The sequence below is a fragment of the Bos taurus genome, chromosome 2, assembly GCF_002263795.3.
Source record: "Bos taurus isolate L1 Dominette 01449 registration number 42190680 breed Hereford chromosome 2, ARS-UCD2.0, whole genome shotgun sequence".
Lineage (NCBI taxonomy): Eukaryota > Metazoa > Chordata > Mammalia > Artiodactyla > Bovidae > Bos > Bos taurus.
In genome coordinates, this window is record NC_037329.1 from 12,835,974 (window position 1) to 12,855,974 (window position 20,001).

Genomic DNA, 20,001 nt, shown 5'->3' on the forward strand with positions numbered 1-20,001 from the left:
ATTTCTGCACAGCCACTTTCCTAAGAATAATATTCTTAAATAAAAAACAAAATACGTGGGAAATGAAAAACAAAATACATGGGAAAGCAATGACATTTCTACCTCTTATGCATGTAGTTTATTTTCTTTACTCTATATTAATTTCATGACAAATATCTAATTAATATTAGCATACAGCAGCAGACAGGTAAAGAAAAAAACTGAAGCAAAGTTCTCTCTAATTCAGACAGTTTAAAAAGCATTAGATAATTAGTCAAACTTACTCACAGAATTGTGAAGAGTGGTTTAATGCCTGCCTGATAAATTTATTTTGCTCCACACAATTAGACCTGTGATTAAAAAAAAAGAGAGAGAGAGATTTAAAAAAAAAACAAAACTGTTCTTAGTAGAACAAGCATGGAGAAGGAAATGGCAACCCACTCCAGTGTTCCTGCCTGGAGAATCCCAGGGACGGGGGAGCCTGGTGGGCTGCGGTCTATGGGGTTGCACAGAGTCGGACACGACTGAAGTGACTTAGCAGTAGAACAAGCATGTATTATTCCATTTTTTTTAATGGAAATAACACACAGTGAAAAGAAATCTTAATCTGTTTCATTACACAGATTTTGCTCTTAGAATCAATTTAAATGCATTTTAAAACAGTTAAAAATCAAATCTACCAACAATGAAGCAATAAAATAGCCAAAACAAATATTGTGGGCATCTGCCTTTTTATGGTCATGACCTATACCCCTCCAACTCACCGCCATCTGAAACACACACACACACCCCTTATCATTTCAAGTTTCTCTTCCTCTAGTGGTTCTATGCCATGTGTTGAGATTTGCATGCACTGAGCTTGCTCTTTCAACCCAGACCGCAGGAGTGAATTAATCCCACTAATGATCAACCCAATCAGGGACCTCCTCCCACTTTCCAGTTAGAACCATATGGAAAGATGTTTTCCTTCTACAGGAATTTCTAGGCTGGTAGAATGTACGTGTAAACTGTTAATGGCCACCTTATCACCAAGAAAGAACAATGTGTTTGATTCCCTGGTGACAGGGTAAGAAATTCTTCAAAGGACATAGTTCTGAGATAGAGCTGGCATGGCTTGCAAAAGGCACTTTCATATATAAGATACCTATTCTGGATACCTCTTATATCTTAAAGATATAAAAGCCTTTCTCTGCACCACCTGAGGATTCTTACAACCGGGCAAGACCCCAGCCTGCCTGAGCAGAATACCATCACAATCACATTGAGCATATCTTCTGTGGATAAAATTCAAGAAACTACTCCTACATGCCATATTCCAACCAGATGTGCCCTAAGAACATTTTTTCTTATAAAAGTATCCTTTGAGAGTATCACAGTAAAATACAATTTTTCTAAGACTTATGTATTAGAATGCTTGCTTACCCATGTCAAGACTCAAACATAGCCCTATACAGAGATAAGAAAAGGAATTTTAATTTAAACGCTATTGGTAGCAAGACAAGCAGTAGTATTCACAGGTGCTTTTGCAGCCTTCTGGGAAGGCTCTGCCATTCCCAGTGAGCTGATACTGTCCTCCGACATAAGGATAAATTACTCTCTGCTCACCAGTCAGAGATCTCCATTCATCTTAATTTTTTGCTCATAGTATTCTCTTTCTAGAATTACCTTAATTTTATGCTGCTCTTTTTACCTGGAAGTTCTTCAACAACTGCTTCTCTGTTACTGTCTTCCAAGGGAAAGTTCATAGTTAATTCTGTGTTCCTACAGTATTTTCATCATATTTTTGACTGATTACTCACCTTTGTGCATCATAATTTATCTGATTTCATGTTTGTGTTTCCCTAGCTTTTTGTACAGTATTATCATGTAATATAGACTCAACTTATATTAGCTGAATCCTTTGCAAATATGTTCTTAAAATTTTAAGTATTAAATAGAATATAAAAATCAACAGAACATATAAAGGATAAAGAATTGTATATGTGCCATGAAGAATTAATCTGAAAAAAATATCCTTAACTTAAACTAGTAATTGTAGAATTGGATTTCACGTAAATTTTAATGTCACATTATACTAGTATTTTATCTTCCAGATATTTAAATACCCTGAAAGGAACTCTATAAATGATAATTACTAAATATTAATTAATTATTGGAGAAGGAAATGGCACCCCACTCCAGTGTTCTTGCCTGGAGAATCCCAGGGATAGGGGAGCCTGGTGGGCTGCCGTCTATGGGGTCGCACTGAGTCGGACATGACTGAAGCAACTTAGCAGCAGCAGCAACAGCAGCAGCATAGCATTAATTATTAAGCATGAATAACAGAAACATTAGAAGCAACTAAAATAAGAGAAGACTGTAACAAACATACAATGGAGAAGCCAGTGAGGTATAAAAAAGAACAGTAAGTAATATCAAACTCTCTGAATTTAATTTAAATCTACAGTTTTACTAAATAGCCTTTCTGAACGTCTGCCACCTGATTTCAATGAGCTTTATAATGGCTAAGTTTGACTACACTGGTCACCTCTCCAGGCCACAATCTGTTACATGGAAAAGATCAAACAGTGCCAATCTCTTTGTCAGGTTAGTGAATAATCCATTCATTTCTTAGATCAGAACTGTGATCTGTATTTGTGTCAATCAAAGTAATGTACAGGATGTGAATAGATGGTGAAACTGAATTCTTTGTATCTAACTATAGCTAGAAAATCCAAGTAGAGAAGAATAATTAAGAATGTTAACTAACAACAGAAACACTGTATTTTAAAAATATCTACCATTCCAAATATTGAGTATGAACCAATAAAATCAACTTGCCACCTACACTACAGAACATGACCGTTTAAGAATTGATTTATAGTGATTTGTCAAAATCTTCCATTTATTATATGTACTATGCACATAAGGTAAACACTGTCTAAGATAATCACCTTAAAAAATGTTACACACCAAAACATTCAGTGCTTTAGAGTTCTGTAATGATCGTCTGTACTTGAGTAATGAAGATCTATAACCTTTCATTGCAGTTCCACAGTGCTGAGAATCTTTGCACCAGGTATCCTTGGTAACAGAGTGACAATGAAACAAACATTAAGAGTTGGATTTTAGTTTCTGAAAGGAGAAAATAGACTAGATATGATGAGGGCATTTGAATGCATTGGCCAGCATAACTTGACATTCATTTGAAAGGGAGTAGATGGCAGTTCTGATGAACCCATTGCTATGTCAATCTCCCTCTGGGAAAGTATTGCTCTATGTGTAATATTTTTAGAGATTTGAAATGTTATTTCAAGCAAAGAGTAAGAAAAAGAAATTCCTTGGTATCAGAACTGGCCATTGTTTGAATTTGAACAACTAAGCAGTTCCCTAAATTACCAGAATAAGAGACTAGATCTAGTATGGGGAAAATAATGCTTTGAAGTGGCAACCTGGTGACCCTGACAGCACAAAAATAAAAAGAATTGCTCATAAGAGTCACTGAAATTTCAGTGTTAATCTACCATAGATATAAGAGGAATAGTTAGGAAATAGTAAGAACTGCTGAATTCACAAAAAACTTTTCAACCTGAATTTACTGTTCACACACAGAGAACTACACTGTGAGTCACAAGAGATAAAGAAGTAGTTGTCCCTGTCATTTTATGATCTGTGGTTGGAGTTTATTTTCAAGGAAGACTTGAATACACATTTGATAATGTAAAAATTATAGTATCTTGGCATTATTATTCTACAGAAGCTACAGATGTAAAAAAAAAAATGTGGCTGATCTCAACAAGATCTGCACATTTAACAGAACAAAAGTCTATGAAATCTATGCAGCAAACAATATCTGGACATAACTCCATACAGAACAACTGCCCTGAAGCCTTATCCCTTTTTACTCCACACATCACATTCACTAAATTGTGTTTTCATGATGTTGCCAAGTGATGGAGAAACATGTTTGCAGTCCCTTGAAATTTTTAACTTTGTTTCCACTTGTCTATATTTTGCACATGATACACTGCTTGGCAAGCATAGATTTTTTTTCATATAAAATGCAATATCTGAATTAAGATTTGAGCTTTTTATTCCCTGTCTCCCTAACTCCAGAAGACCTCCTTGACTATCCATCACCAAGACTTCCCCTTCATAGAAAATTAGGAATTCTTTCAATTCTTAGGTCCCTGATAAGCACACCTGTCTACATGATCACTTGGACTTCTTTCCTAAACTTATGTTAGAATTATATCTTTCTTCCCAGGATTCCCTGTCTAGGGCAAATCATTCTCTAGGGGTAAAGTATGGAAATGTCTTAATGGAAAAGTTTCCAAGTAGCCAAGGTGGTGAAAGGAATTAAACACAGATGGAGCTCCACATGCTCAAGTAGAAAGGCATAACGGAACATAGGCTGTCCAGGAAAGTGGTTTTGTATCTCTCTGGTATAAGTCAAAGGTGTGTGCAATTGTATCAGAAGCAGGTTGACTGAGAATTGGAAATAATAAGTTATCGCCAAGCTGTGAACAGCTTAAGTCAGATTTACACTGGCATCATTAACCAATAAAACATCACTGGTGAATAATATGGTTGGACTGCATTTTAGAAAGATAGCTCCTCACAGTAGACTGTCTGAAGGACACTGAAATAAGACAGTTGAGGCACAAATTCTGGCTGTGCCACTGTGTGGATGACCATGGATAATTTTGTATCCTTGTGTCTCGGATCTCTTATACGTTTAGCAAAAACCTTAATGGCACTTACCTCAATTATGAAGGTTAAAGCAGATAATGGATTTCAAATCCTTAAACATGCAGCTTTGTATATAGTAAGAATCAATAAACATTAGCTGTTTTAACTGTTATCCTATTTCTCAATATTTATTCCAAGTAAATATTACGGAAGGAGAATTATGTATAATTAAGAATGAATATGAAGAAAGTTTGTGATAGCACCACTTCCAGTTTTAAGAAGATAGGAGGAAAACAATTGTTTTAAATTTACGTCTTGGTTCATTTGTTACCAACAGACAAAAATGGCTGCCAAACATGGACAGTATGTTTAGAACTGCGTAACAATATACAGTCTATAATACAGGCTGCGTGACATTTCCTTTGGAAGCCAAGATAGGATGGTATAACTGCTGCCAAAAAGGAGTATGCTGTCTCAACAGCAACCAAGGTGAATATCTGAATATTCATCCTCCAGAAAGGCTGAAACTGGGGTGCAGTGAAAGACCCCTACAACTATTCATGGGGTGAGGTGTGCTCTTTCGAGGGCAATTGAAAACCATAGTGTTTCTCAAAGGATAACTGTCTCATACTTGTACAAAAGGCCAAACATAGGAGGTTTTTTGTGTGAGGAGAGAAAAGTGTTTCCAATATATATTTGAGTAAAAATATGCTAAAAAAATTGAATACAGGTTCAAGGGAAAGATGAATTATAAGTATATCTTGTACGATGTCAGGTCATATTAAAAGCAATTACTCTATAAAATACAAAATTCTGGAAGCACAAACATAACATAAAGATTCTATGTGACAAAATTAATTATAGCTTTATATTAGTTATCAAAATTACATTGAATTACTAAAGCTCCAATATTAATGACATATCAATTAAAGAACATTTGACAATTTTTAAAGATTCTTCTGAGCAATTCAAGGCAGTATATCTCATTAATGTTTTACATTGAGTTCATTCATGTAATAAAGTATTGCTTAGCCAATTAGAACAAATGTGTAACCAATTCACTGAATGACTTGGCACTGAGCTAGTAGAGAGCAAGTAAATGTAACTTTATTCTTTCACTTTACTGTTTTTCCCTTGTGCTCCAGTGAGTCTCTCATCTGTACCTCTGACAGATACATCACAAGGCAATTTCATCATTGTCAGATATTAGCGAGCAATCCCATTTTAGGTGTCAGCAAGTCCATTCAAGCCTATTATAGAGTTTCATTATTATCCAGTTCAGAAATTCTCCCCTTCCCCAGCTAAGTCCTGCTTCAGGTTGGTAAACCTGTACTAGAAAAGGCAAGTATATCAAACATTGTGTTCAAATGTGCTTAAGCGAGTTCCCAAGGGCCTTAGAGAGCTAACCATTTCTTTCTTTCTTATGTAAAGATCTCTAGAGGTAGGCAGCCCAGGTCTGGTACGGTGGTACCACATAGTCATCAGGGACTCAAGTTTCTTCTCCTAATTGTCCATATTTTTCAGCTTGTGACTTCCACATCCACTTCAGGATGCCTGAAAGATATCAGATCATTGAGTCCGCAGTCACCCTAGCAGGAGGAAGAGAGATGGGGAAAGGTCCTCCCATTCTATTTATATATATTCCTCAAAAGTCACAACTGTCTTTACTGCTTAGATCCTATGGGCCAAACCTTGATCACATGACCTCTCTTACTTGCAAGAAAATCAAACTATATTGAGAGGTAGTCATGTGCAAAGTTGAAAATTAAGAATTTATCAAGAAGAAAGGAAAAAACAGATTTTAGGGAATAGCTAGAGTCGTTTCAGCCAGGGCACAAAGTTTTCTTCATCGGTTTCCATTATACTCTTCCATTTTTCTTTCCCTACTCACAATGACACTATTTCTTCTGGATTAGGGTGGGCAAAGAAAAAGCAAGAGTGTGTTGGTGCCTCATGAGGGAAATACCTCTTGTTGTGTTCTCATGAGTTCCACAGTGATCCCCTAGTGAGATTCTCTGATTTCAGTTTGCTATAATGGGTGTTGCCTTCTCCAGCTGGCTGTGAACAATTCTACTTCAGGACTGAATCTGTGGCAATCTACTCCAGTAGACTATATCCACTGGGCTCATGTCAACCTACAAGTGATCTGTACGATCAGAATTCTTTTCAGCACAATGGCTGCCAGCAACCCGTGTCATCATTCACATCAGGGCAACAAATACAGGCACGTTTCCTGGCATTTCTGGAATACAGCTCATAGGCACTATGGGCTTCTCCCTCAGCTTGGCTATCAGGTAACTGGCCAGACTCAGCTTCAGCCTGTTTTAATACTGAATCAGGTACTAGTCTCTGCCTCTCCAGTTTTCAGAAATCTCATGACAGAACTTTAAAGGGAAATTTTTCTAAAGTTCTCTCACTTGCTCACTGGTTTAAGATGACCTTAAGTATTCCCCTAATATATGGGATAAGCGGAAAAAACAGTAGCAGAGGTCTCTAACAGTGCTCTATCTCTAAGAAAATCCCTCCTTCATTGACGTCTCCTGATCAGTCTTCAAACCTCGCCTGTATACTCTCAGAGTGACTAATGGGAAATGGCCTGTCAGGTTGGGTCACTGCTTAAGTAGTTCTGTATAAATACTTCTCTTTGCATCATGGGGTAAATTCACTTTAATTTTAATCCATACAGCCTCAGTTAACAGCTTATTGACAGAGATTATTAATATGTCTTTTGTTACCCAAACATTTTTGACCAGAGTCTTTCAATATTTACTTACATAACAAATTGCTGGCCACTGATGTTTTCTCCAAAAATCGCCCAGGCAATAATGTGTTAATATAAAAGTAAAGGAAATTTTTCCATTAAAAAAATTAACAGATTTTTGAAAGATATAAAAATGCACAAATAAAACTATGTGACTAAGGATTGACATGTATACATCATGGAAACATCACCGCAATCAAGTTCACAAACACATGTGTAATACCTCCAAACTTTCTTGGGCCCCTTGGAAATATTCGCCTAACTCAAGACTACACAGATTTTTCTTAGGTTTTCTCCCAAAAGGATTTGTAGCTTTAGGATTTACAGTTAGTTTCATAAATCATTTGAGTTAATTTTTATATACGGTAAGAGGTGTGGATTAAAGTTCATGCTTTTGCATATAGATATCCAATTTTTTGACACGTTATTGAAACGACTGTCCTTCATCCACTAAACTTTCTTTTTTTCTCTCAAAATTCAATGTTTAGTTCTAATTCTGTGTTCTCTATTCTGTTTGATTGATCTATTTGTCTATCCTTAGACAAGTACCATAGGCCTAGTTACTGCATCTAAATAAGTCTTAAAATCAGGTAGTGTAAGCCCTTCAAATTTATTTTCTTTGTCAAAATGTGGCTATCCTACTCACTTTGAGTTTCCATATGAATTTTAGAATCAGCTTGTCAATTTCTACAAAAAACTTTGAGAGGATTTTAATTGAGATTATGTTGGATATAAAAAACCAATTTACACAGGACTATGGAGACAATTACTGTGATATTGAATGATTTGCCTAGGAAATGAACATAGATCATTCTGTCATTTTTGAGACTGCATCCAAGTAGTGCATTTTGGACTCTATTGTCAACTATGAGGGCTACTACATTTCTTTTAAGGGATTCTTGCCCACAGTAGTAAATATAAGGGCCATTTGAGTTAAATTCACCCATTCTAGTACATTTTAGTTCGCTGATTCCTACAATGTCAATATTGACTCTTGCCATCTCCCCTTTGACCACTTCCAATTTGCCTTGATTCATGGACCTGACATTCCAGGTTCCTATGCAATATTACTCTTGACAGCATCAGACTTTACTTCTGGCACCAGTCATATCCACAACTGGGTGTTGTTTTTGCTTTGGCTCCATCTGTTCTTTCTTGAGTTATTTCTCCACTGATCTCCAGTAGCATATTGGGCACCTACTGACCTGTGGAGTTCATCTTTCAGTGTCCTATCATTTTGTCTTTTCATACTGTTAATGAGGTTCTCAAGGCAAGAGTACTAAAGTGGTTTGCCATTCCCTTCTCCAGTGGACCATGTTTTGTCAGAGTTCTCCACCATGACCCATCCGTCTTGTGTGGCCCTACACAGCATGGCTCATAGTTTCATTGAGTTAGTCAAGGCTGTGGTCCATACTATCAGACTGGTTAGTTTTCTGTGACTGCGGTTTTCAGTCTGTCTGCCCTCTGATGGATAAGATTAGAGGCTTATGAATGCTTCCTGATGGGAGAGACTGACGGAGGGGGAAACTGGGTCTTGTTCTGATGTTGATGTTCAAACTACGACACAATTGCACTCTCTCACACGCTAGTAAAGTAATGCTCGAAATTCTCCAGGCCAGGCTTCAGCAGTACATGAACTGTGAACTTCCAGATGTTCAAACTGAATTTAGAAAAGGCAGAGGAACCAGAGCTCAAATTGCCAACATCTGTTGGATCATTGAAAACCCAAGAGAGTTCCAGAAAAACATCTACTTCTGTTTTATTGACTCTGCCAAAGCCTTTGAATGTGTGGATCACAACAAACTGTGGAAAATTCTGAAAGGAAAGGGAATACCAGACCACCTGACCTGCCTCTTGAGAAATGTGTATGCACATTAAGAAGCAACAGTGAGAACTGGACATGGAACAACAGACTGGTTCCAAATCAGGAAAGGAGTATGTCAAGGCTGTATATTGTCACCCTGTTTATTTAACTTATATGCAGAGTACATCATGAGAAATGCTGGGCTGGATGAAGCACAAGCTGGAATCAAGATTGCCAGGAGAAATATCATTAACCTCAGATATGCAGATGACACCACCCTTATGGCAGAAAGTGAAGAACTAAAAAGCCTCTTGATGAAAGTGAAAGAGGAGAGTGAAAAAGTTGGCTTAAAACTCAACATTCAGAAAACTAATATCATGGCATTCGGTCCCATCACTTCATGGGAAATAGATGGGGAAACAATGGAAACAGTGGCAGACTTTATTTGGGGGGCTTCAAAATCACTGCAGATGGTGATTACAGCCATGAAATTAAAAGATGCTTACTCCTTGGAAGAAAAGTTATGACCAACCTAGATAGCATATTAAAAAGCAGAGACATTACTTTGCCAACAAAGGCCCATCTAGTCAAAACTCTGGTTTTTCCAGTAGTCATGTATGGATGTGGGAGTTGGACTATAAAGAAAGCTGAGTGCCAAAGAATTGATGGTTTTGAGCTCTGTTGTTGAAGAAGACTCTTGAGAGTCCCTTGGACAGAAAGGAGATCCAACCAGTCCATCCTAAAGGAAATCAGTCCTGAATATTCATTGGAAGGACTGATGCTGAAGCTGAAACTCCAATACTTTGGCCACCTGATGTGAAAAACTGACTCACTGGAAAAGACCCTGATGCTGGGAAAGATTGAAGGCAGGAGGAAAAGGGGATGACAGAGGATGAGATGGTTGGATGGCATCACACACTCAATGGACATGAGTTTGAGTAAAGTCTAGGAGTTGGCGTTGGACAGGGAGGGCTGGCATGCTTCAATCCATGAGTTCGCAAAGAGTCAGACATGACCAAGTGACTGAACTGAACTTAATGGAGAGAATTGACATCTTAGTATTGGATGTTTAAGTTTGGGTCTTTCTTTTCTATTACTTAGATCCTCTTTAATTTCTCTCAGCAATGTTCTGAACCTTTCCGTGTATAGCTTTAAACAATTGTGTATTAGCAATTGTTCATTGTTAATACACATAAATGAAAGGGAATGTTGTCTCGTGCTCAGTGATGTACTGTTCCTTTTAGGTCTTTTTCTGTTTTTCATTTTGGATAGTTTCTATTGCTATGTCTTATAAATTCACTAATCTTCTGTAATATTTGTTCTTACTTCCACTCAGTGTATTTCTTATGTTAGACATTGTCATTTTTATCTCTGGAAATTCAATTTTGTTCTTTTTTTGATATGTCTCTCCTGGAGAAGGAAATGGCAGCCCTCTCCAGTATTCTTGCCTGGGAAACCCAATGGACAGAGGAGCCTGGTGGGCTACAGTCCATGGGGTCACAAAGAGTTGGACACAACTAAGCAACTAAAGCTTTCACTTTCTCCACTTTTGGACATATGGAATACAGCTACAATAATAGTTTTTATGTCCTCATCTATTAATTCTATTACATATGCCATTTCTATATGATGTTTCCATTTATTGATTTTTGTCTTTGTTATATGTAATATTTTCCTGCTCCTGTCCATGCTTGAAAAATTGTATTAGATATTTTGAGTTTTACCTTGTTGAGTGCTGCATATCTTATATTCAAATATTCCTGAGATTTTTTTTTTTCTGGGTTGCAGTTAACTTGCCTAAAACAGTTTAATCCTTTTATGCTTTTAAGCTTTATTACATAGGGATTAGAGAAGAACTCAGTGTAAAGCTAATATTAACCCACCACTGAGGCAATACACTTTAGAGGACTCTATCCAATAGCCCTTGAATTGTGTTACTTCCCACTGTGTATTTGGCAGGAAGAGGAACTATTTCTAGCCTTGTGTAAATTCCAGGGATTATTCCTTCAGTCTGTTGAGTCCTTTTGAATGGTTCTCTCTGCCATGGCTAAATTCCCCGCTTGCAAATGCTGATCAGTGCTCAGTTAAAGACACAAAGAGATTTCTAGAGTTCCTTCCCTCAGCCATTCTCTTTTCTCTAGAACTCTGCGCTTGGCCTCAAAAACTCCCAGTTCCAACTCCTTAACTTATTGAAGCTGCAGGACTTTTACTGGTTTCCTACTCCTTATGCTACAACCTGGAAACCTGTCATATGCAGGACGCGATTGTAAGATTGTACACCTTACCCCCTTCTTTTCACAATTGCTGTGAAACATCACCTGATGTCCAATGATGTGAACACTACTATTTCACATAATTTATCTGGTTTTTTTTTTAGTTGTTTCAAGGACGTTATTGTTGGCATAATTCCAAGATAGCCTTCATAAGATTCCAAGGCTCTGAAATGCACATGAATTATTTCCAGTTATGCAGTCAAACACTAATTTTAAAGTATTGCTTTGAAGGGATTTTGCAGATATAATTATAGTCCCATATTAATGTTAAAATAGGGAAATTATCTGCATGGACCTGATAACCACATAAATCCTCTAAAACTAAAGCTTTTTCTCCAGCTAGAAGAGGAAATTTGCTAACTTTAAAGATGGAGGGGGCCATATGGCCATGAATATGAGTGACCTCTAGGAGGTGAGAGCTGTAGCTGTTCTCAACCCACAGCTAGCAGGAAAATCGGTGCCTTGGTCTGCTACAGCTAACACTGACTGGACTAGTTGGTCTCCATCACTTTTTGCTTCACTTGCACATCCTCTTATCATACCTTTTTTTTTCTTTCTTTCTTTTGTTAATGATTCCTTTGCACCTAATTGCTTAAAGAAACTCATTTGTTAGTTAAAGCTGTATGAGGCATCTGGTGATTTTCCTCTTTGAAACACTCCCTAATACGCATCTTCTTTGTAAGCATTCTTCATTCCAGAAGAGAAGGTCATGGTACAATAGCCCCAGAGAACATTAGACCCCATCTCTATACATTTTGACGGTTTTGAAATGTTTCATGAGAAGAGAAGAATCAGACCCCACACCTGCTCTGATCTTTACGAAGAACCCTATTTTGAGCTAACATTATAAGTTTTACTCACTGAACCCTTTCAGGGAGGACACAGTGTCAAGAGCACTGGTCTGCTGTGGCCTCCTTTGCCTGGCAAAGAAATAAGGCTACTCTTTTCCCCTTCACCCCAAACCCTGTCTCCGTGATTTTTATCTGATGCCAATGTACAGAGACTGGATTTCAGTAACAAGTCCTATAGCAGCAAGGAAATTAATTATGCCAACAGCAGGTGAGCGTGTAAGAGGGTTCTGACCACCCCCATACTCAGCCCCATGAAAAACGCAGCTTCAGCCAATGCTTTGATTTCAGCCTAGTGAGACACTAAGTAGAGACGCCAGTCCTGCTGTGCCCAGACTTCTGTCTAGTTTTAGGTACTTTAGCACTAATTTTGTTTATTGCCACTGCACATTGGCTGGTTTTCATTAGCCAGGCATTCTCATAAACACCTTATATGCTATTTTTCTTTCATTCGTCACAATTGCAATGGATATTAAATAGTCTTAGTCTCATTTGACTAAGGAGTTTCAGGATTCCAAACTCAGAATGGTTAGTTAGAGAAGGCAAGACTCCTGGGAACAGAGACCTAGATTAAATCTGTACTGATACCATATGGAAATCCCATAGCCACTGGGAATAGGATCAGTGTGATGTAGCTCTTCTGTAAAGAAAGGATCCTGGGGTGACAATTTCTCCCAGCCATTTATTTTACTCTTTAAATATTTTAGGGAGGAAAATGTGTCCATTATCTGAAATGTGGAGCTCATAAAATCGTACCTCTATCATTAAACCAGATGAAGAAAAGTCTCAGTCTGTGAGGGAGCCTTATACCATGCTTGGTTGAGTCACATAAGACTGTCATTACAGGGAAAGAAAAATGGTTTTACAACCAGAGCAGCACTAGACTAACACATCCTCCCTCTCACTCTAATATTCCCAATTTACAGCTGTTCTCCTAAACTCAAAAGTTTCCAGTTTGGACAACTATATAGCCATCCTGGCTATCATTACCAGAAAAACCACATAGTTGCATTAGTCAGACTGAAGGCTCAACTACTGTAAGCAAAAGACTGAAAAGTATACTTGTCAAAGAACATAGAAATGTATTTTCCCTCCTCACATAATAGTCCAATAAAGATGGATGGGCCAAGTTCAGCAAAATCATCCCAGAACCCAGGCTAGCAGGATAGTTCTTTTACTCTTAATATGTTACTTCTGACACTTTTCCAGTTGTTTCCATTTTCCATCAAGGTAGGAAAGGGCTCCCAGGCTTCTCTGCCTTTGGAATTCTCCAGGCAAGAGTATTGGAGGGGGTATCCATTTTCTTCTCCAAGGGATCTTCCTGACCCAGGGATTAAATCCAGGTCTCCTGCATGGCAGGCAGAGTCTTTACTGTCTGAGCCATCAGTGAAGCCCAAATCTAGAGCAGTCATTTTAACTAGTTGAACCAGAGTGGGACACCTCTCCACTCACATGCCATCCATAGAAGTGAATTTAATCATAGGACCACATCAGCAAGAAAGGATAAAGGACTGTGGCTTTAAAAACTAGTAGATCTTGCTGCGATGGGCCAACTTTGCTCACTCTAATATTGCTTCCTTTGTTCCCCAACTCCACTACACCATAACAGGGTGACTATAAAGCTTGTATTTAATATTAAATAGTGGTGACGTTCCACAGGAGATTTTTTATTTTAGGTATGTGGAGAGTTGATCCAAATTCAGATCAAATAATCATAAAACACAAGGCCAAGAGTCACAGATTATGTTACAGTCTGTCTCTAACTTTGCAAATAAATATTAAATTCACTTTTGTGTGCCTTTTCTTCAGTATTCACTGTACTGACCTGAACAGTTGGTATAAGAGAAATATAGCAGTAAATAAATAATATAACTTCTTTCTCCTTAATAACAGACTAAGAGACATTAATATAGACTCACAGACTTTAAATGAATAGAAAAATAACAAACTTCAAAACTTAATGCTAAAAAAAATCACAATAAATCTTCCAAAGCAAATATATGAAAAGGAAATTTGACTTTTTTGATATTGCCTAAACAAAAATTCCTGTCATTGATATTAATTCTAGATGTAACCAAATCAAACTTAAGATTATCAAATATTTTATAATTATAATTTGATATAAAATAACAATGACAATAAAGGTTTATACACATGGTATTATGCAATTATAAACGTGGGAAATCAAGCTATCTCTTTTAGTTTCAAATACCCATATTTGAAACTTCTAAAAGTAAAAATAAAACACATATATCAGACAGATATCAATGCATAGAAAGACCTTCAACAAATGAACTCTCAGTTTTGAATATTGGCTGTTTGCCAGCTAACTCATTACACATGGCATCTGGATCTTCCCTGCTTTTCCAGGAGTTCTGTGAGCAAGGCCATGGCTTCCTGGTTAGAGAAGTATAACAAGACTTCCACACTTGAAAATTATCCGACTCAATAATCTATAAAATCCAATATGTACTCATTGGTACCCAAAACCTTGTTCTTGATATAATCAAAAGAATTAAAATTGGTTTGAAGATGAAAGAATTGGAGAAGGGACATCCTATTACTGAAAAGGACATCCTTTCAGTAATACACTATTAATTCCCTGGAGTTGATCCATGTGTTATGTTCTTTGTGTAGATCACTAAAATAAATGCCACATGAGTAAGAGGGATATACATAACCACCATCTCATTTTCACTAATACACGTTAAAATAAAACCTATATGTGGTATTTCATCAGCATATTTCTTGACTCCATTTCTCCCTCAGGTCACACTTGTGATTGGGCTATGCTATGACACAGAGGAAGGTGCTAAATCTGTTTTCAGAAGTTTGGGGTTTATTTTTATTTTTTAATTTATTTTATTATTATTTTTATCACATTGAACAATAATTTGGCATCGGGTTGCCTCTGCTTGGTCACACTAACATTCTTTTAAACCCCTCACACTTTCTTGTATCCCAACTACCATTTCTCATTGACTCAAACCAAAAATGTATTTCCTGTTTCAACTTGGTGTTTAACCTAGATAGTGATTTTCAATCTAAGGATCTTGCTAAAATGCCAATTCTGTTTCACTCTGGGGAAGAACCTAAAAAGTCTACATTTCAAACAAGTTCTCAGGTGATAGTGATGCTGCAGGGACTCAGACCGCAGCTGGAACACCTAGGATACTTTCATGCTCACCGACATAAACTAACATCTCTAGTGAAAATAAGGATAAAAAAAATAACTTTGAGAAAGCCCTTAAAGGCTACCAGCTCCCTTAGGGAAATCTCTAAGTGTGTCTTAATGGAGAAACAGTCTGAAAAGTGCCAGACACTTTCAATAACAAGAAGAGATTTTGATAGATCAGAACTTTTCAATTGTAACAATGGATAAAACTTTATGTAACGGATAAAGACTGTTAAATTCTTTTGATACTTTGGAGCAGAAATTGTGGTAGCGGGTAACTCATGACTCCTCTTTTCTGGTTTATTCCCCTGAATGGTCATTCAATGAGCACTGAACAGTGTTGAGGTATTAAAGGCTGAAATTCACTCCTAACGCTATTAATGACAGCAATTATCATAAACTAGGGAAGGTCCCATCGAGTCCAAGATCATTTCCCAAAGTAGAAAATGAAGTACTTTCAGTCTGCTGAGTACTTTTTCACATGAGTTTGATCGTGAATTATTATTAAAATTGCATGACTTTTATTTTTACCAGCTCATAGACAAATTATTCCTTGCACATATCTAAGTTCTTAAAAACCCATAAATAGCATTTCTTTAAATGAATGAAAAGTGCTTTAAATAAATACGTTTTTCATGTTGGAATATAAAAATAAACAACAGAATTAATTTACATGTTTAAAGACCTCATCCACAACAATTTCCCTTGCATTGGAGGAGTATAATATTTTTACTAAAATCACACTGAATAAATACACTATCAGTAGTAATATTTTGAATTATAGGTGAAGACAAAGACAAATGCCAATTTGTCTACCACAAGTGTTCAGAGAATATCAAATACTCTGAACATTTTTGCGTTATGCCTTATGTTTGGACAAAAACAAATGTTTTGCAAATGTCTGCCAAGTCATCTTCTATGACTTCCCCATCTGTATTATGCAAATGTGTTATTTCCATGTATTTCAACATAGTCTCATGTTTTGTACATATTTTGCTCTGACGGCATTTTACTATGGTCAGTCTTACAGATAAGTATATAAGCACAATTATGACCATGTCCACAACTTGGGTGAAAATTTGCTAAAAAAACATTGCAAAAATAAAGGAAAAAAAGCATAGTATAAACTTTAATTACATTTTCTGAGTGAAATATTTGCTTCCAAGTTGATTATTTTCCTTATTGAACATGTTTTCATTTCTCAGCTGATATACTTTCTCTTTTTGTGAAAATTTTACTAATATCTTAGGTTGGGATTTTGGTGTTGGCCATATGGTGATGTCCATGTGTAGAGTCTTCTCTTGTGTTGTAGGAAGAGGGTGTTTGTTATGACCAGTGCATTCTCTTGGCAAAACTCTATTAGCTTTTTGTCCTGCTTCATTCTGTACTCCAAGGCCAAATTTGCCTGTTACTCCAGGTGTTTCTTGACTTCCTATTTTTGCACTCCAGTCCCCTATAATGAAAAGGACATCTTTTTGGGGTGTTAGTTCTAAAAGTCTTGTAGGTCTTCATAGAACCATTCAACTTCAGCTTCTTCAGCATTACTGGTCGGGACATAGACTTGAATTACCGTGATAGTGAATGGTTTGCCTTGGAAATGAACATTACTTTGTCAACAAAGGCCCACCTAGTCAAGGCTATGGTTTTTCCAGTAGTCATGTATGGATGTGAGAGATGGACTATAAAGAAAGCTGAACGCCAAATAATTGATGCTTTTGAACTGTGGTTTTGCAGAAGACTCTTGAGAGTCCCTTGGACTTCAAGGAGATCCAACTAGTCCATCCTAAAGGAGATCAGTCCTGGGTGTTCATTGGAAGGACTGATGCTGACGCTGAAACTCCAATCCTTTGGCCACCTGATGCGAAGAACTGACTCATTTGAAAAGACTCTGATGCTAAGAAAGATTGAGGGCAAGAGGAGAAGGAGCCGACAGAGGATGAGATGGTTGGATGGCATCACTGACTCAATGGACATGAGTTTGGGTAAACTCCAGGAGTTGGTGATGGACAGGGAGGCCTGGTGTGCTGGAGTTCATGGGGGCACAAAGAGTCTGACATGACTGAGCAACTGAACTGACTGGGTTGGGATAAAATATATAATTTTTTCCATTAAAACTAGTGGAAATATTTTTGTTTATTTAATGCCTTTTCATTTTGGTGAAAGATAGTTCAGGAACAAATTAAAATATTTTTCGGAGCCTTCCTGGTGGCTCAGTGGTGAGGAATCTCCCTGCCAATATAGGAGACGCTGGTGGTCATTCCCTGATCTGGGAGAGTCGCACATGCCAAGGAATAGCTAAGCCCATGCGTCACAACTATTGATCCTGTGCTCTAGATCCCAGAGCCATAATTACTGAAGCCTGCATGCCCTGAAGTCTGTGCTACACAACAGAAGTCACCACAACGAGAAGCTCATGCACAGCAGCCAGAGAGCAGCCCCTGCCTGCCGCAACTAGAGAAAAGGCTGTACAGCAGTACCCAGCACAGCCAAATGTATTTTTAACATTAAAAAAAATGTAGTGAGAGGTGCTATATGCATATATCTGCAAAGTGTATATTCTACGTATAACATCCAAATACAGAGCAGTATCATCAACCCTTTATCTCATTTTTCTCATATCTAACTAAAGAAACAATGCTTGCCAACAGAAAAAATTTCCCTCAAATTATTAAATATCAAAATAATAATTATCTATTTTTAAAGGTATTATTGACATTAACTATTATTATTAGAAATCAATCAGGTATAATTGAAATAAAATGTATCCAATCAGTCAAATGAAATGTTTTAGAATAGATATTAACAGAGGCTGTCAAAATGTAATTATAATAATGGGAATCCAAAATCAAAGAGATATTATGACACAGCCAGACTCTATTTAAAGAAGGAGTGGAACAAGTAATCAAATAATGATGATAATACTCTATGTAGAGTTACCTTAGGGAGTACTGAGATCACTACAATTCAGATATTATTCACAAATAAAGCAATATACAGATAGTGGGTTGTGAAAGTAAGGAAAAGTTCCATGAAGAAATCATGAGCAAAGTTTTAGTTAAGAATGAAAATATTGTATAAATGTTGATAATGTTTTCCTATAATTAGGCAGCCATTAATAGACTTTTAAGATTGAGAGTAAGATCATTTTCAAAATATAATTCCAGATACAAGATTTACCAATATGGTAATGAAATATATTGATCCTAGATAATATACATGGCATTTGCAGAAATCAATATCCCATCACACTACACTAATTCAATGCATTCTAATATTATTAATAAATGAATCACAGAGTTTAGAAGCTTGAAAAATTCAAAGGCAAAACCCATTCTCAAATGGGCCAGGCTAAATGAATGCTATCAAAATGATACACATTGCAAAGAAATTTTTAAAATGTGTGTAGTATTTCAAAACTTAGCTGAAGGATGGTTATCAGTAGCACACAGCTCAACATGGAAGTTCTGAGCTAAACTCCTAAACCACTTTTTGTTTGAAATTTTTCTGTCTTTTTCTAGCTCTACCTCCATCCAGATTTCTCTCTCATTCTCAATGCATTTGTTGACACCTCAACATTCAAAAATCTTTGAGTTCTAATAGTCCAAAAATATATTTTACCCTATTTCCCAAATTTTCGAAACTCACAATGATACAGATCTTATTCAGATGGAAATCAATTATGTGTTATTGCAGTAAACATATTAAGAAACATAATCCTCCCAGTAATACCTGCATTTCAAATAAACATTGTTTAGATCATCAATGTTTCACACGGATGATTAAAAATAAAGTCTCTTATTGGATAAATATGGTGACAATGTACTGGCAGAACTACTACACAAAAATTCCACAGCTTGGATTCTCTCTCGCTCTTTCATCAGTAAGCAGATAACTCTGACAATCTATTTTACCTACAGTTGCATGTACCTCATTTGCAAAATTTTTAAAAAAAAAGCTGACTTTTATCAAAATTCATTACCCATCATGACATTTTGTTGAGCACTCACCCACCATGTAATGGAAAAAGAACTATAATCCTAATTTTTTTGTTTGCTTGTTTTCAACATCAGAATGCATTTTTTTTTTAATTGGGGCAGAGTTACTTTACAGTGTTGTGTTAGTTTTTGGTGTAAAATTAAGTGAATCAGTTTTATATATACACATCCATCCCCTACTTGTTGAACCTCCTTCCCACTCCACCCCTATCCCATCCCCAACCCATCTAGGTCACTACAGCACACAGAGCTGAGCCCCTGTGCTGAACAGCAGGTTCCTACTAGCTATCTACTTTACACATGCTGCTGCTGCTAAGTCACTTCAGTCGTGTCCGACTCTGTGCGATCCCATAGATGGCAGCCCACCAGGCTCCCCCATCCCTGGGATTCTGCAGGCAAGAACACTGGAGTGGGTTGCCATTTCCTTCTCCAATGCATGAAAGTGAAAAGTGAAAGTGAAGTCGCTCAGTCGTGTCCGACTCTTAGCGACCCCAT

General features: G+C 37.0%; 1 long non-coding RNA gene across 4 annotated transcripts in view; it reads right to left on the minus strand.

Annotated features, from left to right (window-relative positions):
• Nucleotides 1–20,001, minus strand: part of LOC132342945 (uncharacterized) — a 530,795-nt gene that overhangs the window by 204,091 nt on the left and 306,703 nt on the right. For 2 of the 4 annotated variants that reach the window (XR_009491501.1, XR_009491499.1), the window contains exons 1-2: nucleotides 2,913–3,002; nucleotides 268–329 (exon numbers count right to left, since the gene is read on the minus strand). This is a non-coding gene — a long non-coding RNA (uncharacterized lncRNA). Of the gene's footprint in view, nucleotides 1–267; nucleotides 330–2,912; nucleotides 3,003–20,001 lie in introns of those variants that run through there. The other 2 variants (XR_009491502.1, XR_009491500.1) reach the window with 1 other exon arrangement.